Raw genomic sequence first — 15,072 nt, forward strand, 5'->3', positions numbered from 1 at the left:
ATTTCCAGCATCTGTTGTCAATATTTGAGGGATGCTCCTGGAGTGCAGAAGGATTTCCAAACCCTTCTGGAATGCCTTTCAGGGGCCCAGAGAAAGTCCTCAGGCAGAGCTGGAGATTGTTGATAGTTGAAACATTGGATAAAATGTAAGATGCAAGTGCTAAGTTGATATGGGTAGGACAATGACAGCATGTACGATAAGAAAAAAAAAGAACTGAAATATGCAATGGTCCTTGTACTGTCAAGAAGGGGCAAATTTTCGATTAACCTATGTCTTTGATAATTAAATATCCATATTTTAATTTCTGGGGTATCCTATTTAAAAACAATCTTTGGGATAAATTTCCTGCTGTAATCATAATTTCCCTTTGTCTCTAATATAGAGATCCCATAAGGGGCACCTATGTGGCTCAGTCAGTTAAGCGTCTGCCTTAAGCTTAGGTCATGATCCTGGGGTCCTGGGATTGAGCCCCACATTGGGCTCCCTGCTCAGGAGGGGGCCTGCTTTTCCCTCTCCTTCTGCTGCTCCCCTGCTTATACTCTCTCTTTGTTAAATAAATAAATTTAATTAATTAAATTAAAAATTAAAGATCCATTAATAGGTCATACTTATACCTTGGTCTCTTCTCTTTTGCAGCAATTCTTCCCAATTCCATCAGACTCTGTAAGTTCTTTGTATTTATTTTCCATAAATGCTTAGAAATATAAAAAATCTCACTTAGAATTAACCTGAAACACTTAGCCATATTAAGATATTAGAATAATTTTTTCAGATACACAGAAATTCAGAAAATACTCAGTTAAGTATATTTTTTGAAAAGAAAATTAGAAAATGTACTATAATAAATATTTTTATACTCAGGTTCATGCTACATATAAACAAAAGAAAATGAGATTATTATCAGAGTTTTTTGGATGCTAATCTTCAATGTCATTAAACAATTAAACATATTTAATTGTATTCACGGAAAAAATTCCGAGCCAAAGATTTTATAATTAACTAGTCTTTCTTTCAAATCAAAAGCCTACAGAGAAACAATTTTGAATATACAATGACCTAGGAAATATTGACTTCCTGATGATTCTACTACTGGAGTATGTGCCTCATTTCAACAACAGATGATCAAGGAAATCACACCAGACAGAGGCAGTTGGTGGTGAGTATTGAATATTTTTATTATAAAATTATAAACAAAGAAATGCTGACATGACAAAATATTGTGTGTTGAAACAACCCAACTAACAAAAAATAGGAAAAATTATTGCAAAATAAGCCCATTTATTGCCTCATAGATAATAATTAAAGTAAAAACATACTACTAATGTTGATAAATTAAGAAGTAAAAGCTTAAGCATAATTATGAATACAAAGATATATGCCAAAAAAAAGATAAAACTATTGGCTAAAAAAGGATAATGAAGGAGAAGAAGGGAGAGGACAGGAAGGTTTTTTTTATTCATAAAATAAGTAAGGAAAGAGGGGAGTAAAGATATTGATATAAAAGTCATAGCAATGAAGGTATGCAAACTTTTCAAAATAATATAATAATAACGATAGCAATAAGGACAAAAATACAGTGGATATTAGAAGAATGTTGTGTGTTGAATATATATACATGAATAATATGTTTATATATAATGAATATAGATATGAAAGTATATATATAAGCATACATAAATGTATACACACATGCATATAATATATATACATACACATAAAATACTCTTAGATTTTCCTTATCATTTTTAAAGCATTTTATCTCAAACTATTTAGATTGGCAGGTACAAAGCTACAGATGGAGAAATAGTTTATGTGATATGAAGTACCAAGTTAGTTTTGTTACTTAAAATCTATTTCAAATTTTTCTCCAGCATGTTAAGATGGCAAATGTCATTTCTGGGAAGGTATCCAGATTTACATGGATATTATTTCTTTGACCAATAATTTCATCCTTTTATGATGCGAAGTCTAAATACGGTTTTCAGTGACATTTCAAAAACTTATATGCAGCTTTGCCTATGAAAATTTGACTTATTCTCTTATACTCTCTCTGCCCAGAAGAGGGCATTAGATAGAAGCTTATTTTATCTTCAGAATTTCATAATATTAAACTGAGGTTTTAGGGTATGTTTAAAAACCTTAAAATTGAATTCATCATCTCACCCTAACAGTCCTATACCAATTGTGCTTTCTCGTGTTCTTTTTGGCTAATGGCATCATGCATTTTCAAGTGCATCAAATTCAAAACTGTGGAACTTCCTATTGCATACATTTGTCACTACTTGCCTTAGTCATTTTATTTTCACAATGCTTCCTCATATTTCGTACATGTCTTTCCATTCCTGAGTCACAGCCAGCTTATTTTCACAATACTGGGAGCCACCTAACTGGCAATGTCTAAAACACTGTGTACACTGCTGCTAGATTATTTCAAAACTTTGCTCTTATCATTATCACTTCCCTGCTTAGAAAATTTCAATAATCTCAACTAAATCCAGACTCTGACCTGGCACCTAATATCACACAAACTCTAAATCTCTTTTTTTCCATCATGGATGACTATTTATTTAGTAAAACCAGTTTTATTAAGTTTTTATTGATGTATAATTGACTTACATAATATTAGTTTCAGGTATCCAACAGAATGAGTAAATGTATGTATGTGAAATGATCACTTCAATAACTAATATCAAACAACATGCACAGTTACAAACTTTTTCTTTTGATGGAAATTCTTTTAGCACTTTGAGCACTTTGAGATATAGAATTTACACTTTTAGCAACTTTGAGATATAGAATACAGCATTACTATCTGTAGTCACTATGCTGTACATTATACCCAATGGCTTATATATTTTATAACTAGAAGTTTATACCTTGTGGTTCCTTTTACCCATTTTGTTCATCTTCCACTCCTACCTCTGGCAACCAGAAATTTGTTCTCTGTATGAGCTTGACTTTTTTTTGTTTGATTCCACATGTATGATCATGCAGAATTTATCTTTCACTGACTGACTTATTACACTTAGTATAATGCCCTCAAAGTCCATTCACGTTATCACAAATAGCAAGATTTTATTCTTTTTTTTAACAGTGAATAATATTCTATTGTATATATTCATAATTTCTTTATTCATTCATCCAGTGTTAGACACTTAAGTTGTTTTCATATCTTAGTTATTGTAAATAATGCAGCAACAAACATTGGGATGTTTAAAAATACTTTTTCTCAAGTTAGTGTTCTGTTTTCTTCAGATAAATATCCAGAGTGAAATTACTAGCTCTTGTGGTAGTTGTAATTTCATTTTTTTTGAGCAACCTTCCTACTGTTTTCCACAGTGGCTCTACCACCTTATATTCTCACCAGAAGTGCACAAGTGTTCCTTTTTTTCTACACCTTTGTCAACACTTGTTATGTGTCTTTTTTTATTTTAGTCATTCTGACAGGTGTGAAGCAGTATCTCATTGTGGCTTTGAATGACATGTCCCTGATGATGCATGATGGTAAGCATCTTTACCGTGTCTGTTGACCATCTGTATACCTTCTTTGGGAAAATGTCCATTTAGGTCCAATGCCCATTTTTTTTGGTTGAACTGTTTGCTTTTTTTGGTGTTTGGTTGTATGTGTTCTTTACATATTTTAGATATTAAACCCTTATCAGAAACATGATTTTTAAAATATTTTTTCCCTTTCAGTAGGTTGCCTTTTTATTTTGTTGGTGGTTCCTTTTGGTATACAGAAGATTTTTAGTTTGATGTAGTCCTACTTTTTATTTTTGTTTTTGTTGCCTTTGATTTGGTGTCAAATCCAAAAGTCAGCGCCAAGACCAATATCAAGGAACTTATTGTAGGTGTTTTACTCTAGAAGTATGATGGTCTCAGGTCTTACATTCAAGTCTTTAGTCTATTTTCAGTTAATTTTTGTGTATAGTGTAAGAGAGTGGTTTAGTTTCATTCTTTTGCAGGTGACTGTCCAGTTTTTCAGCATCATTTATTGGAGATTGTCCTCTCCCCACTGTATCTTTGCTTCTCTGTCATAAATTAATTGACTATAAATGTGAGTTTATTTGAGGCTCTTTATTCTGGTTCATTGATCTATGTGTTCCTTATGTCAATACTGTGTTGATTATTGTAGCTTTGTGATATAACTTGCATTCAGGAGTATATGTCTCCAGGTTTATTCTTCTTAAGATTGCATTGGCTAATCTTTTGTGGTTCCATAAAATGTTTAGAATTTTTGTTCTATCTCTGAGAACAAATGCGATTAATATTCAGATAGGTATTACATCAAGTCTGTAGATTTCTTAGGATGTTATGAACATTTCAACAATATTAATTCTTCCAAACAAAGAGCATGGAATATCTTTACATTTATTTGTGTTTTTCTTCAATTTCTTTCATTGTCTTATGGTTCTCAGTATACAGGTTTCAATTCCTTAAATAAATTTATTCCTAATTTTTCTTCTTTTTGATATAGTTGTAAATGGGCTTGATTTCTAATTGCTTTGGCTAAGACTTCCAAACCTTTGTTGAGCAAAAGTACAAAGGTTGATATCCTTATCTTATTTTTGGTCTTAGAGAAAAACATTTCAACTTTGCATCATTGAGTATGATACTAGCTATGAGCTTATCCTAAATAGCCTTTATGATGTTATCAAATACTTTTTCTGCATTTATTGAGATGATCATATTGTTTTATTCTACATTCTTGTTAATATGGCTCATCACATTAATTGATTCATGGATATTGAACCATCCTTGTATCTCTAGAATAAACCTTACTTCCCATGAACAGCAGTTGTAAAAATTTGGGTTCCAGATGAATGTGAAAGCTCCTTTCATGGATATAGTGGTGAGCTGTAGTGAGGCAAAAGCAGGCCTCAAAGATGGTGTCCCCCAGTGTACATTCCCTGAGAGCAGATTTGCAGCTTCTAGATGTATACCAAACCTGAAGCCTACACCTAAGGCCAAAGGTCCAGGACCAATAAGTAGGCCTCTTTCATGGAAGAGCTTGTTTTAGTCTTCTGTTTGTGTAGTGCCCTGAAGTCATAGGCTACCAAGAACTGTGTCTCTGATCATCATGAGACCCAGGAATATAAGTCCTGCTGTCCACCACAGCCAGGCAATCAAGGGGTGTCCTCTGGTGGTAGCCAAAAATAAGTGTGCCAGAAGTAAAAACTGGGATGCCACATATATATAAGATCTCCTTCTGAGAGATACTGACTCTCTAGAATGCTCGGAAGCTCAGGTAATGTCTGACTTCTGAGTTTTCAGAAAAAGTTAGCAGTCAGATTAGGTATGTGTTTAATCAGAACCCTGCCCTGCTGCCGTTGCCATGATAATAATCTAATAGACCTTTTTTTCAGAAAGACTGAGCTCCTATGATTGTTGCCTCTTGCCATGTCCTGGGAATAACTCTCTCAGTTGGTTATAATCCTGTAGGATCTGTGAGTTAAGCTCTACTGGCCACCAGACCCAAATACATGGAGTTGTAGTTTGACAGCAGCCATGAAAATGGAACCAGAAAAGGGTAAAAGCTCCTTACTGTAAGATGTCAATGAGCTGGAGCAATGCAGAAGAGAGTGCAAAGATTGCATTTACCAGCTTCCATTCCCTATAAGCCCCTCCTTACGCTCCTATAAATGTTACAGTTCAGAAGCCTGCCTCAGACCAAAGGTCCTGGACAACATAGGCCTCTTTCTCAGAACTCTGGGAAGTGTTTCAGTCTGCTGTCTGTGTAGTGCCCTGACAGTGGTAGTCTTCCAAGAATGGTCTCTCTGATTATTGTAATTTCGTAAGACCCAAGATCACAAGCCCCTCTGGCTTCAGATCCATGTAGTCAAAGGATGTCCCATCAGTGGCAGCCACAAAACTGGAGCACCAGACATGCATAAACACTCTCCTCTGTGAGGTACTGGCATCTGGAGCACAGCAGAAGGAGAGCATGAAGAAAGTGCCACTGACTGGAGTGAGGCCAAGGGGAAGTGCAAAGATGTCACTTGCCAAAAGAGAGAGGGAGATAAAAAGGGGAAAAAAAATAAGAAAGGAAAGGGAAAAAAGAAGAGAGGAAAGGAGGAAAAAAAAGACAGTGCCGGGCAGCCCGGGTGGCTCAGGGGTTTAGCGCTGCCTTCAGCCCAGGGCATGATCCTGGAGACCTGGGATCGAGTCCCATGTCAGGCTCCCTGCATGGAGCCTGCTTCTCCCTCTGCCTGTGTCTCTGCCTCTTTCTCTCTCTCCTCTCTGTGTTGCTAATGAATAAATAAATAAAATCTTAAAAAAAAAGAAAAAAGGAAAGGAAAGGAAAGGAGAAAAGAAAAGAAAAGGAAAGAAAAGAAAAGAAAGAAAAGAAAAGAAAAGAAAAGAAGAAAGAAAAGAAAAAAGAAAAGAAAAAAAAGAAAAGAAAAAAGAAAAAAGAAAAGAAAGAAAAAAGAAAGAAAAAAGAAAAAAGAAAGAAAAGAAAAGAAAAGAAAAGAAAAGAAGAAAAGAAAAGAAAAGAAAAGAAAAGAAAAGAAAAGAAAAGAAAAGAAAAGAAGGTGCCTGTGGACTTTGGACAGGAAGCAGGAGTGTGCAGAAGATGATGTGCACATCTGGAGCATAAAGATGACACCCAAGAGAAAAGAGAAAAAAAGAATGATAACTCTTGCTGGCTTTAGCAACGCCAAGGAAAAGCAAGAAAATGGCACCCACCAGCCTCTGCCTCTATGGAGTATTCCAATGGGCCCCTAACTCTTAGACCAATACTTTAAAATTAGGAAATGCTTCTCTTTCCATGAAGTCTCGAGCTTTTCAAACAACTACCTTTGTGCTGGGCCTTGGGGCAGGTAAGTCCACTTATGGGCCCTTAAAGAGATGTTCCTCAGTTTGCCATAGACCTATGGGTCTCATGAGCATGAGCCCCATTGGTCTTCAGAGTCAGATGTTTTAGGGGCACATCTCTCAGGTACCCATCTTAAAAATTACCGTGGGGCATATCCTGTGCTCCTCAGGGAACAACTCTCCAGGAAAAACTCCAGGTTTTTATTTCCTTCTCAGTGTGGGTCACTGCTCTAGGGGTGTGGTTTAAGGCATGATTCTGTCTCAGCCATATCTGCTTCAATGTAGTTTTCCTCTTGTTTGCTTGATGTGAAGGGGTTTCTTTGCTAATTTTTAGAGGGTTTTTAAGAGGTATTATTCCATATATACCTGTAGATTTGATGTATCTGAGGGAGGAGGTGAGTTCAGAATCTTCCTACATGGCCATTTGAACTGGAACATCCAAATGCTAATTCTTACCACCCTCTCACATTTTCCTATAGTTCAAACTGACACACCTCTTGCTTCCCAAACTACATGACATATGTCAGGTGGCTAAAGAGTGTTAAAAAGCATAGATTCTGGAACTAGAATTCCTGGCTTCATATCCTAGCTCTGCTACTTGGTTTCTGTGTGAGCTTGAGCGTCTATAAACTCCTCTGTCCCTTGGTATCATCTGTGTAAATGACACAGTGAGAATGCCTATCTCTTTGGCTGTGAGAATTTAAGGAACAATATAAAACATTTAAAATGGTATCTGATATGATGTGTTCAAATGTTACCTTTTATAAGGCATTTCTTGAAGTTCCTTATTTTTGTCTTTCAACTTGTTTTATACATTGGCTTGTTAATTTTTCTTTACAGTCCCCTTCTGAATGAGCACACTTTTTGAATAAACACATTTTAACTGATTAATTTTGAGTTACTATAAATGATGACAGAAATCAGATGTTATGACTTAAACACACTAGTAGGCATTCTTAGCAGATCTTATTTATTTAAGCTAAATATGTCTATTACTTAAAAATGGGATCAGGGCTATTTGCTTGGCTTTAGGTTTTATAATTTAAAAGGCCATTATTCCTTTGCTTTGTATATGAGTTTATGATTGCAAAATTAGTTTCCATAATTATATGTTTTTTATGAAAACTGGCTGAAATTGTGATAGTTTTGTAATTGAATTATTTGAAAATTTGAAAATGCTTTCAAACAATAATATATAACATTATTTTTTACAATCTGTTAATACTTTACTTTTTACAATTTATCAAGTAAGCATTATTTTAACCTGTGACTTAAGGAAAAATGGAATTCATACAGGATTCAGAGATTTTAGCTTAGAAGGAATAAAAAGATAATTTCACCCAGTTTTATTATTTTTTGAGAGAGGAAACTTGACTTGCACAGGATCACAGATTTCAAATATCAAATCCAAGATAAAAACCTGAGTTTGTTAAATCCATGACTTTTGCCAATTCACATATGCATACGAGTTTGTAGACTCGCATAACACAAATTCAAACATTCAGGATTTTCATTTATTATTCAACATCTTAAATATTGTATTTATGTATTTTCAATGTTAATTCAATATATTTTGTGCTATTTTTAAACATTAGTAGAATAACATCTCAAAATTTTAGGCCTCTTCTATGTTAAACATTGTATTAGTTTAAGAATTTGAGTTAGAATTTGGGAGGTGACTTAGTATATTAAAACAGTTACCAATGGTCCCTGGCTTATAGAATTTTCTGGATGTATGTCTAGGCTGATTCATAGTGAAATTATATGTCATTTACTCTATGTTTAGGCCTTCCTACTACAAGTATAGTAGTACTTGCTTACACTAGTATAAATTCTTATTCTATTGTAGTATTCTTAAAAAATTTAAAAAATTATAATGACATTTGCATCACACCAAAATTATAATTCTATTCCCTATTTTTATTGTATTTTTAAAAGGCATACATCCTTAATGTGTCTTATTTGATCAGTGGATTTCAACATTAAAACCTTATTCCATGTGGTATGCTACAGAGTTTTGTGCCATCTGTATCAAGACTTCTAGCAAGCAAGGTGTTGTTTTTTATCCATTAGGAACAATTTTGTCTACTCAAGTGTGTTTGGTTAATATGGATATCTTCATTTTGCTGTGGAAGAGCAGATGCTTAACTTTTATTCTGTATCTCTGTGGGAGAAGTAGGATGTGATGAGTAGTGTGTTTTTGGAAAACACATCAATATAATGCAGAAGCTAGATGGTCATTCCTTAATTCAAAGTGGAATGTAGTTGAATTTTTGTTGCTCTTTTTGGAAAACCATTAAATCAAAAGTATCATTTCTGGGGATATCTATAAATGATGTTAATTAATAAGTAACTTTGGTTTATTTATTTTTAAATACATTTCTTAGAGCAGCAATAAGCATATTAAAGACTCCCCCCAATTAATTTTCATACCATCCTTGTTAAGTAGATACCAGTGGTGTAACAGAAGAACTCATTACACACATGAGCAAATTGAGGTGGTGGGAAGTTTGATGTTACTTCTGAACAGCATGTCAGCAATGAGGCCACTGCAGAAGAAGAAAAGCTTTCTAATTCCCAACGTCTTCTTGCCACTAAAACACATGATTTCCTCTGTAAGAATGCAAAACTATTTTTGCAAGTTTAAATGTTATGTCATTTTTATCCTATAAAAGACCAAGGCTTTCATTTGCTAATCAAAATAGCATTTATAATCACAAATCGTCCTGTACAAAATGGTGGAATTCGATGTTAGGTAATAGAGATAGAACCAAGATTATGATCAATGGGCAATCATAGTTTCAAACTTCTGAAATTTATTCATTTTTTGGCCATGGAAGGATTGGAGAAACATTGATAGGATGTTTAATAGATAATATATGGCTAATCACTTTCATGTAATTGTGATTGTATCCTTGTATATTAATATTGCAGAATTATAGATTGACACTTGGATAATCCTACCTAGTTTTGAGCTAATCACTTATGAATGCTGTTTGTAAAACCCTCTTCTTTTTTACTCAATAGCATACAAATTCAGATGGTATAGTGGAGAACTATAAAAACAATGTATTCTAGCTTATTTAAGGAACATGCCTTAAATCTCAAGTGACTTTTTTTTCCATGTCAAAAATCAAGATGTACTGTGTTATCACAACCCAGTCAATTTTGTATCCTATGTATTTTTCATCCTTGTACAAAAGTGACCAATTGTTTATGATTGGAGAAGAGAAGGCAATATCTCTCCATATATAACTAATTTTAGGTTGTGTGTCACAGTAGCATTGAGAATCAATTTCAAATGATTTCTTCAAAGTGATACAAGTGGCTCATAGCAGAGTTGTAAATAGAAACCAGATACATGTATTCCCCTGCCAGCATTTCACTAGAAATGCTATATAGAAACAGTGCAGAGAATGAGAAAAGCTTTAAATAGATCAGTTATCCAAATTAGATGATTAAATGATACAAGATATATGACTTCTAACATAGTGTTTGGTGTATAGTTAGCATTCGTTACAGATTTGTTTATTTAGGATGTTGTTTTCAATTAGAATTTTTTGGCTGGAAAACATAGAGTTTAAATCAGGCACATAAAAGCAAAATGAAACAAAAATTCTTTTAAATTTACCCACTATTGTAATCAAATACTTAATATCCAACAGCAAATATACATGCTACAAAAACCATAGCTTCAAAACATCAATCTTTGGATATCTACATTTTAAAAATATTCCCCTTTAATGCAATTCATCAGATACTACTCAAGAAAATCACCATGTTAGTTGCTCTAGGATTACGCTGTGTAATGTGGCCACTAATCCCAAGTAGTTATTCAGCACTTGAAGTGTAGCTAGTGTACTGAAGAACTGAATTTTAGACTTCAGGAAAAGATGATAGAATAGGAGGTTCCTGGGTTCACCTTGTCCCAGGGATAAACCTAGATAACACCCACATCAGTATAAATAACCCAGAAAATGACTTGAACATTGGCAGAACAGACTCTCTACAGCTAAATGTAGAGAAGAAGCCACATTGAAAAGGGTAGGAAGAATGGTGATGTGGTTGGAAGCAGGAGGGAAGGACACCACAGGCACAGAGAGGGGTGAGGAGCATCTCAAGCACAGGGATCCTACACTGGGAAGACAAATCCCCATAACATTTGGGTTTGAAAACCAGAGGGGCCTAACTTCACACATGTTCTTACAATCAATGGGGTTTAACACCTGGAAATTTAAAAATCATTTAGTTTGGCTCTGGGAGAGCTGGATAGCAACAGGAAACTGAGTCCCTTAAAGAGACAGCACAACAAACAGTCCTGAAATACAGCATAGAAGTAGAAGTTTAAAAATCCCTGAGATTTATAGAAGAAAGTTATTTACTAATCTCAGGGCATGTGCTGGAGAGGCAGGAATCTTTGGGAGACTTCTTCAAGAACAGATGTGTTGATGGGCGCAATTTCCCTCTTCCATCCCCAAGCTTGGACACAGAGACACCTGTGTGTATATACTATCCTCCTAGCTTGCTAATAGCATTCCCCACCCACATACTTTTCTATAGACCTGCCTGCTCAATCCTGGCCCTGGAAGTTTTCTTGGTGGTTCCAGATCCCCTCCTACAGCATGCCAGCACACACCTTCTTGGCACCACATTCCCTACCCACACATTCTCCTGAGGATCTGTTCTTTCCAACATGTCCTTGGCAGGAGCTTATCCAAAATGATGCAAAAAGCTGAGAATGTGCATGCAGCCCCAACAAGAGCCAACACTGCTCCAGAGTGACTCCTGCAATGGGAGAAGAGAAGACACCACACACACTAGTCCAACTAAGTCCCCATCAATGGGCTGGGGGCAGATATCTGGTCTGACTGCAGGTTTCATCCCCAAAAAAGGCTTCTCAGGAGACAACACAGGGAGAACACCTGCAGTGTTGTGCTACCACAGCTCTGCAAAACACTTGGTCTGACTCAACTCAAATCCAAGGTGGCCCCAGACTAGCCCACTAACAACACAGGGGCCAAACCCTGCCTACAACAGAAAAAGAGACCCATTGCATATACTGGACCGAGGGTAAACATGCCTCAGCCATAACAGTAGGGGCACACAACACACATAAGAGATATCACTGGACCACCAAGACATTGTCCTGCAAAGCACCATAAGACCTTTTCTTTATAAGACAATTACTTGGGGCAGCCCCGGTGGCGCAGCGGTTTGGCGCCGCCTGCAGCCTGGGGTGTGATCCTGGAGACCCGGGATTGAGTCCCACATCGGGCTCCCTGCATAGAGCCTGCTTCTCCCTCTGTCTGTGTCTCTGCCCCTCTCTCTCTCTGTGCCTATGAATAAATAAATAAAATCTTTAAAAAAAATAAGACAGTTACTTGCAAGAGCAGAAGACATCGCTTACTTTCCTAACACAGAGAAATAGACTCAAAGAGGTAGACAAAACTAAGGAAACAGAAGGATGTGTCTCAAAGGAAAGAAGAGGACAGAATGATAGTAAAAGAGCTAAATGAATAGAGGTAAGTTATATGCTTGATAGGGGATTTAAAGTAATGCTCACTGGACTTAAGAAGATACTCACTGGAGGAGATACTCATAAAGATACTTACTGGACTCAAGAAGAGTGAAGGATATCAGTGAGATCCTCAAAAAAGAAATAGGAAACATAAAGAAGAACCAATATGAGATGAAGAACTCAATAACTGAAATTGCATATACACTGGATCGAATAAATGGTAGATGAGAGGAAGCAGAAGGGCAGATCAACAACCTAGAGGACAGCAATAGAAAGCAGTCAAGCTTAACAGGAGAGAGAGAAAAAAATTTTAACCAAAAATAGATTAGGGATTCCTGGGTAGCTCAGTGGTTGAGGTTCTGCCTTTGGCTCAAGGCATGAATCCTGGAGTCCCAAATCAAGTTCCTCATCGAGCTCCCTGCATGGAGCCTGCTTCTCCCTCTGCCTGTGTCTCTGCCTCTGTCTCTCTCTTTCTGTGTCTCTCATGAATAAATAAATAAAATCTTAAAAAATAAAATTAAAAAATAAAAATTTTTCAGTATTTGCAAATCAATGAATGTGATACATCACATCAGTATTTGGCTCTGGGAGAGCTGGTTCAGTATTTGCAAATCAATGAATGTGATACATCACATCAACATGAGAAACAATAAAAACCATATGATCGTTTCAATAGATGTAAAAAGAGCATTTGACAAAGTACAATGTCCATTTATGATAAAAATCCTCAACACAGTGGATTTTTTTTTAAGATTTTATTTATTTATTCATGAGAGACACACATAGAGAGAGAGGCAGAGACACAGGCAGAGGGAGAAGCAGGCTCCATGCAGGGAGCCTGGTGTGGGACTTGATCCAGGGTCTCCAAGATCAGGCCCTGGGCTGAAGGTGGCGCTAAACCGCTGAACCGCCCAGGCTGCCCAACACAGTGGGTTTAGAGGGAACATGCCTCAACATATTAAAGACCTTATATAACAAAGACATAGCTAACATCATACTAATAGTGAAAAACTGAGAGCTTTCCCCCTAAGATCAAGGATGAAACTATTCTCACCGGTTTTATTCAACATAGTATTGGAAACTGTAGCCACAGCAATCAAACAGCGAAAATAAATTAAAGGCATCCAAACAGATTAGGAAGAAGTAAAACTTTCACTATTTGCAGATGACATGGTATATATAGAAAACCTGAATGACTACCAAAAAGTACTACAACTGATCAATGAATTCAGTATGGTCACAGGATACAAAATCATTATAAAGAAATATATTTTTAAAAAATTAAAAAAATAAAGAAATATATTGCATTTTAAACACTAATTGCATTCAAAATAATAAAATACATAGAAATAAGTGTAACCAAAGATGTGAAAGACCTTTACTCTGAAAACTATAAAACATTGATGAAGGAAATTGAAGGTAAGACAAACAAATGGAAAGCTATTCCATGTTCATGGATTAGAAGGACAAATATTGTTAAATGTCCATACTGTCAAAATACCAACAGTATTTTTCACCGAAGTAGAACACAAAATCCTAAAATTTGTTTGGAAACAAAAGAGATCTAGAATAGCCAAAGCAGTCCTGAAATAGAAAAACAAAGCTGGAGGTATCACAATTCTAGACTTTAAGTTAAATTACAAAGCTGTGGTATCAAAAAGGTATGGTACTAAAAAAATTTTTTTTAAAAAGGTATGGTACTGGAACACGCAAAGAAAGGACACATAGATCACTGGAACAGATTAGAGATTCCAGAAACATACACACAATTATGTAGTCAATCTTTGATTAATCAGGAAAGAATATCCAAGGGATAACAATCTCTTCAATAAATGGTGTTGACAAAACTGGACAGCAACATGCAAAAGAATAAAACTGGACCACTTTCTTCACTTTCTTATGTCATACACAAAAATAAATTTAAAATGGATAGAAGATTTAAATGTAGAACCTGTAACAATAACAAATCATAGAGGAGAGCATGAATAGTAATTTGTCTGACATCAGCCATAACAACATCTTTCTAAGTATGTCTCCTGAAGCAAAGGCAACAAAAGAAGAAATAAACTATTGGGACAACATAAAAATAAAATTTTCTGGGACACCTGGGTGGCTCAGTAGTTGAGCATCTACCTTTGGCTCAAGTTGTAGTCCTGGGGTCCTGGGATCGAGTCCCACATTGGGGTCCTCACAGGGAGTCTGTTTCTCCCTCTGCCTGTGTCTCTGCCTCTCTCTGTGTGTCTCTTATGAATAAATAAAGAAAATCTTTAAAAATAAATAAATAAAATGTTTCTGCATAGCAAAGGAAATAATCAAAAAACTATAAGACAACCTATGAATGGGAGAAGATATTTACAAATTACCTATCCAATAAAAGGTTAGTATTCAAAACATACAAAGAATCTGCACAACTCAACACCCAAAGAACAAATAATCCAACTTAAAAATGGACAGTATCCATGAACAGATATTTCTCCAAACAGATTTCTCAACATTACTGATCATCAGGGAAATGCAAATCAAAACTACAATGAGATATTACTTCACACCTGTCAAAATGGCTAAAATCAAAAGCACAAGAAACAAATCTTGGTAAGGATGTGGTAGGAATACAAACTGGTGTGGCCACTCTGGGAAACAGTATGGAAATTCCTCAAAAAATTAAAAATAGAATTATCATATGATCCAATAATTCCACTACTGGGTATTTACCCAAAGAATATGAAAACACTAACTTG

At 35.5% G+C, this 15,072-nt stretch overlaps 1 long non-coding RNA gene across 8 annotated transcripts in view; it reads left to right on the plus strand.

The window, feature by feature from the left end:
- The window catches only part of LOC144284421 (uncharacterized), a 364,283-nt gene that overhangs the window by 216,641 nt on the left and 132,570 nt on the right, over positions 1-15,072 (plus strand). For 6 of the 8 annotated variants that reach the window (XR_013352774.1, XR_013352775.1, XR_013352769.1 and 3 more), the window contains 3 exons: positions 637-663; positions 1,024-1,156; positions 3,436-3,504. This is a non-coding gene — a long non-coding RNA (uncharacterized LOC144284421). Of the gene's footprint in view, positions 1-636; positions 664-1,023; positions 1,157-3,435; positions 3,505-5,442; positions 6,248-15,072 lie in introns of those variants that run through there. The other 2 variants (XR_013352776.1, XR_013352772.1) reach the window with 2 other exon arrangements.

This window comes from Canis aureus, chromosome 15, assembly GCF_053574225.1.
Source record: "Canis aureus isolate CA01 chromosome 15, VMU_Caureus_v.1.0, whole genome shotgun sequence".
Taxonomy (NCBI): domain Eukaryota; kingdom Metazoa; phylum Chordata; class Mammalia; order Carnivora; family Canidae; genus Canis; species Canis aureus.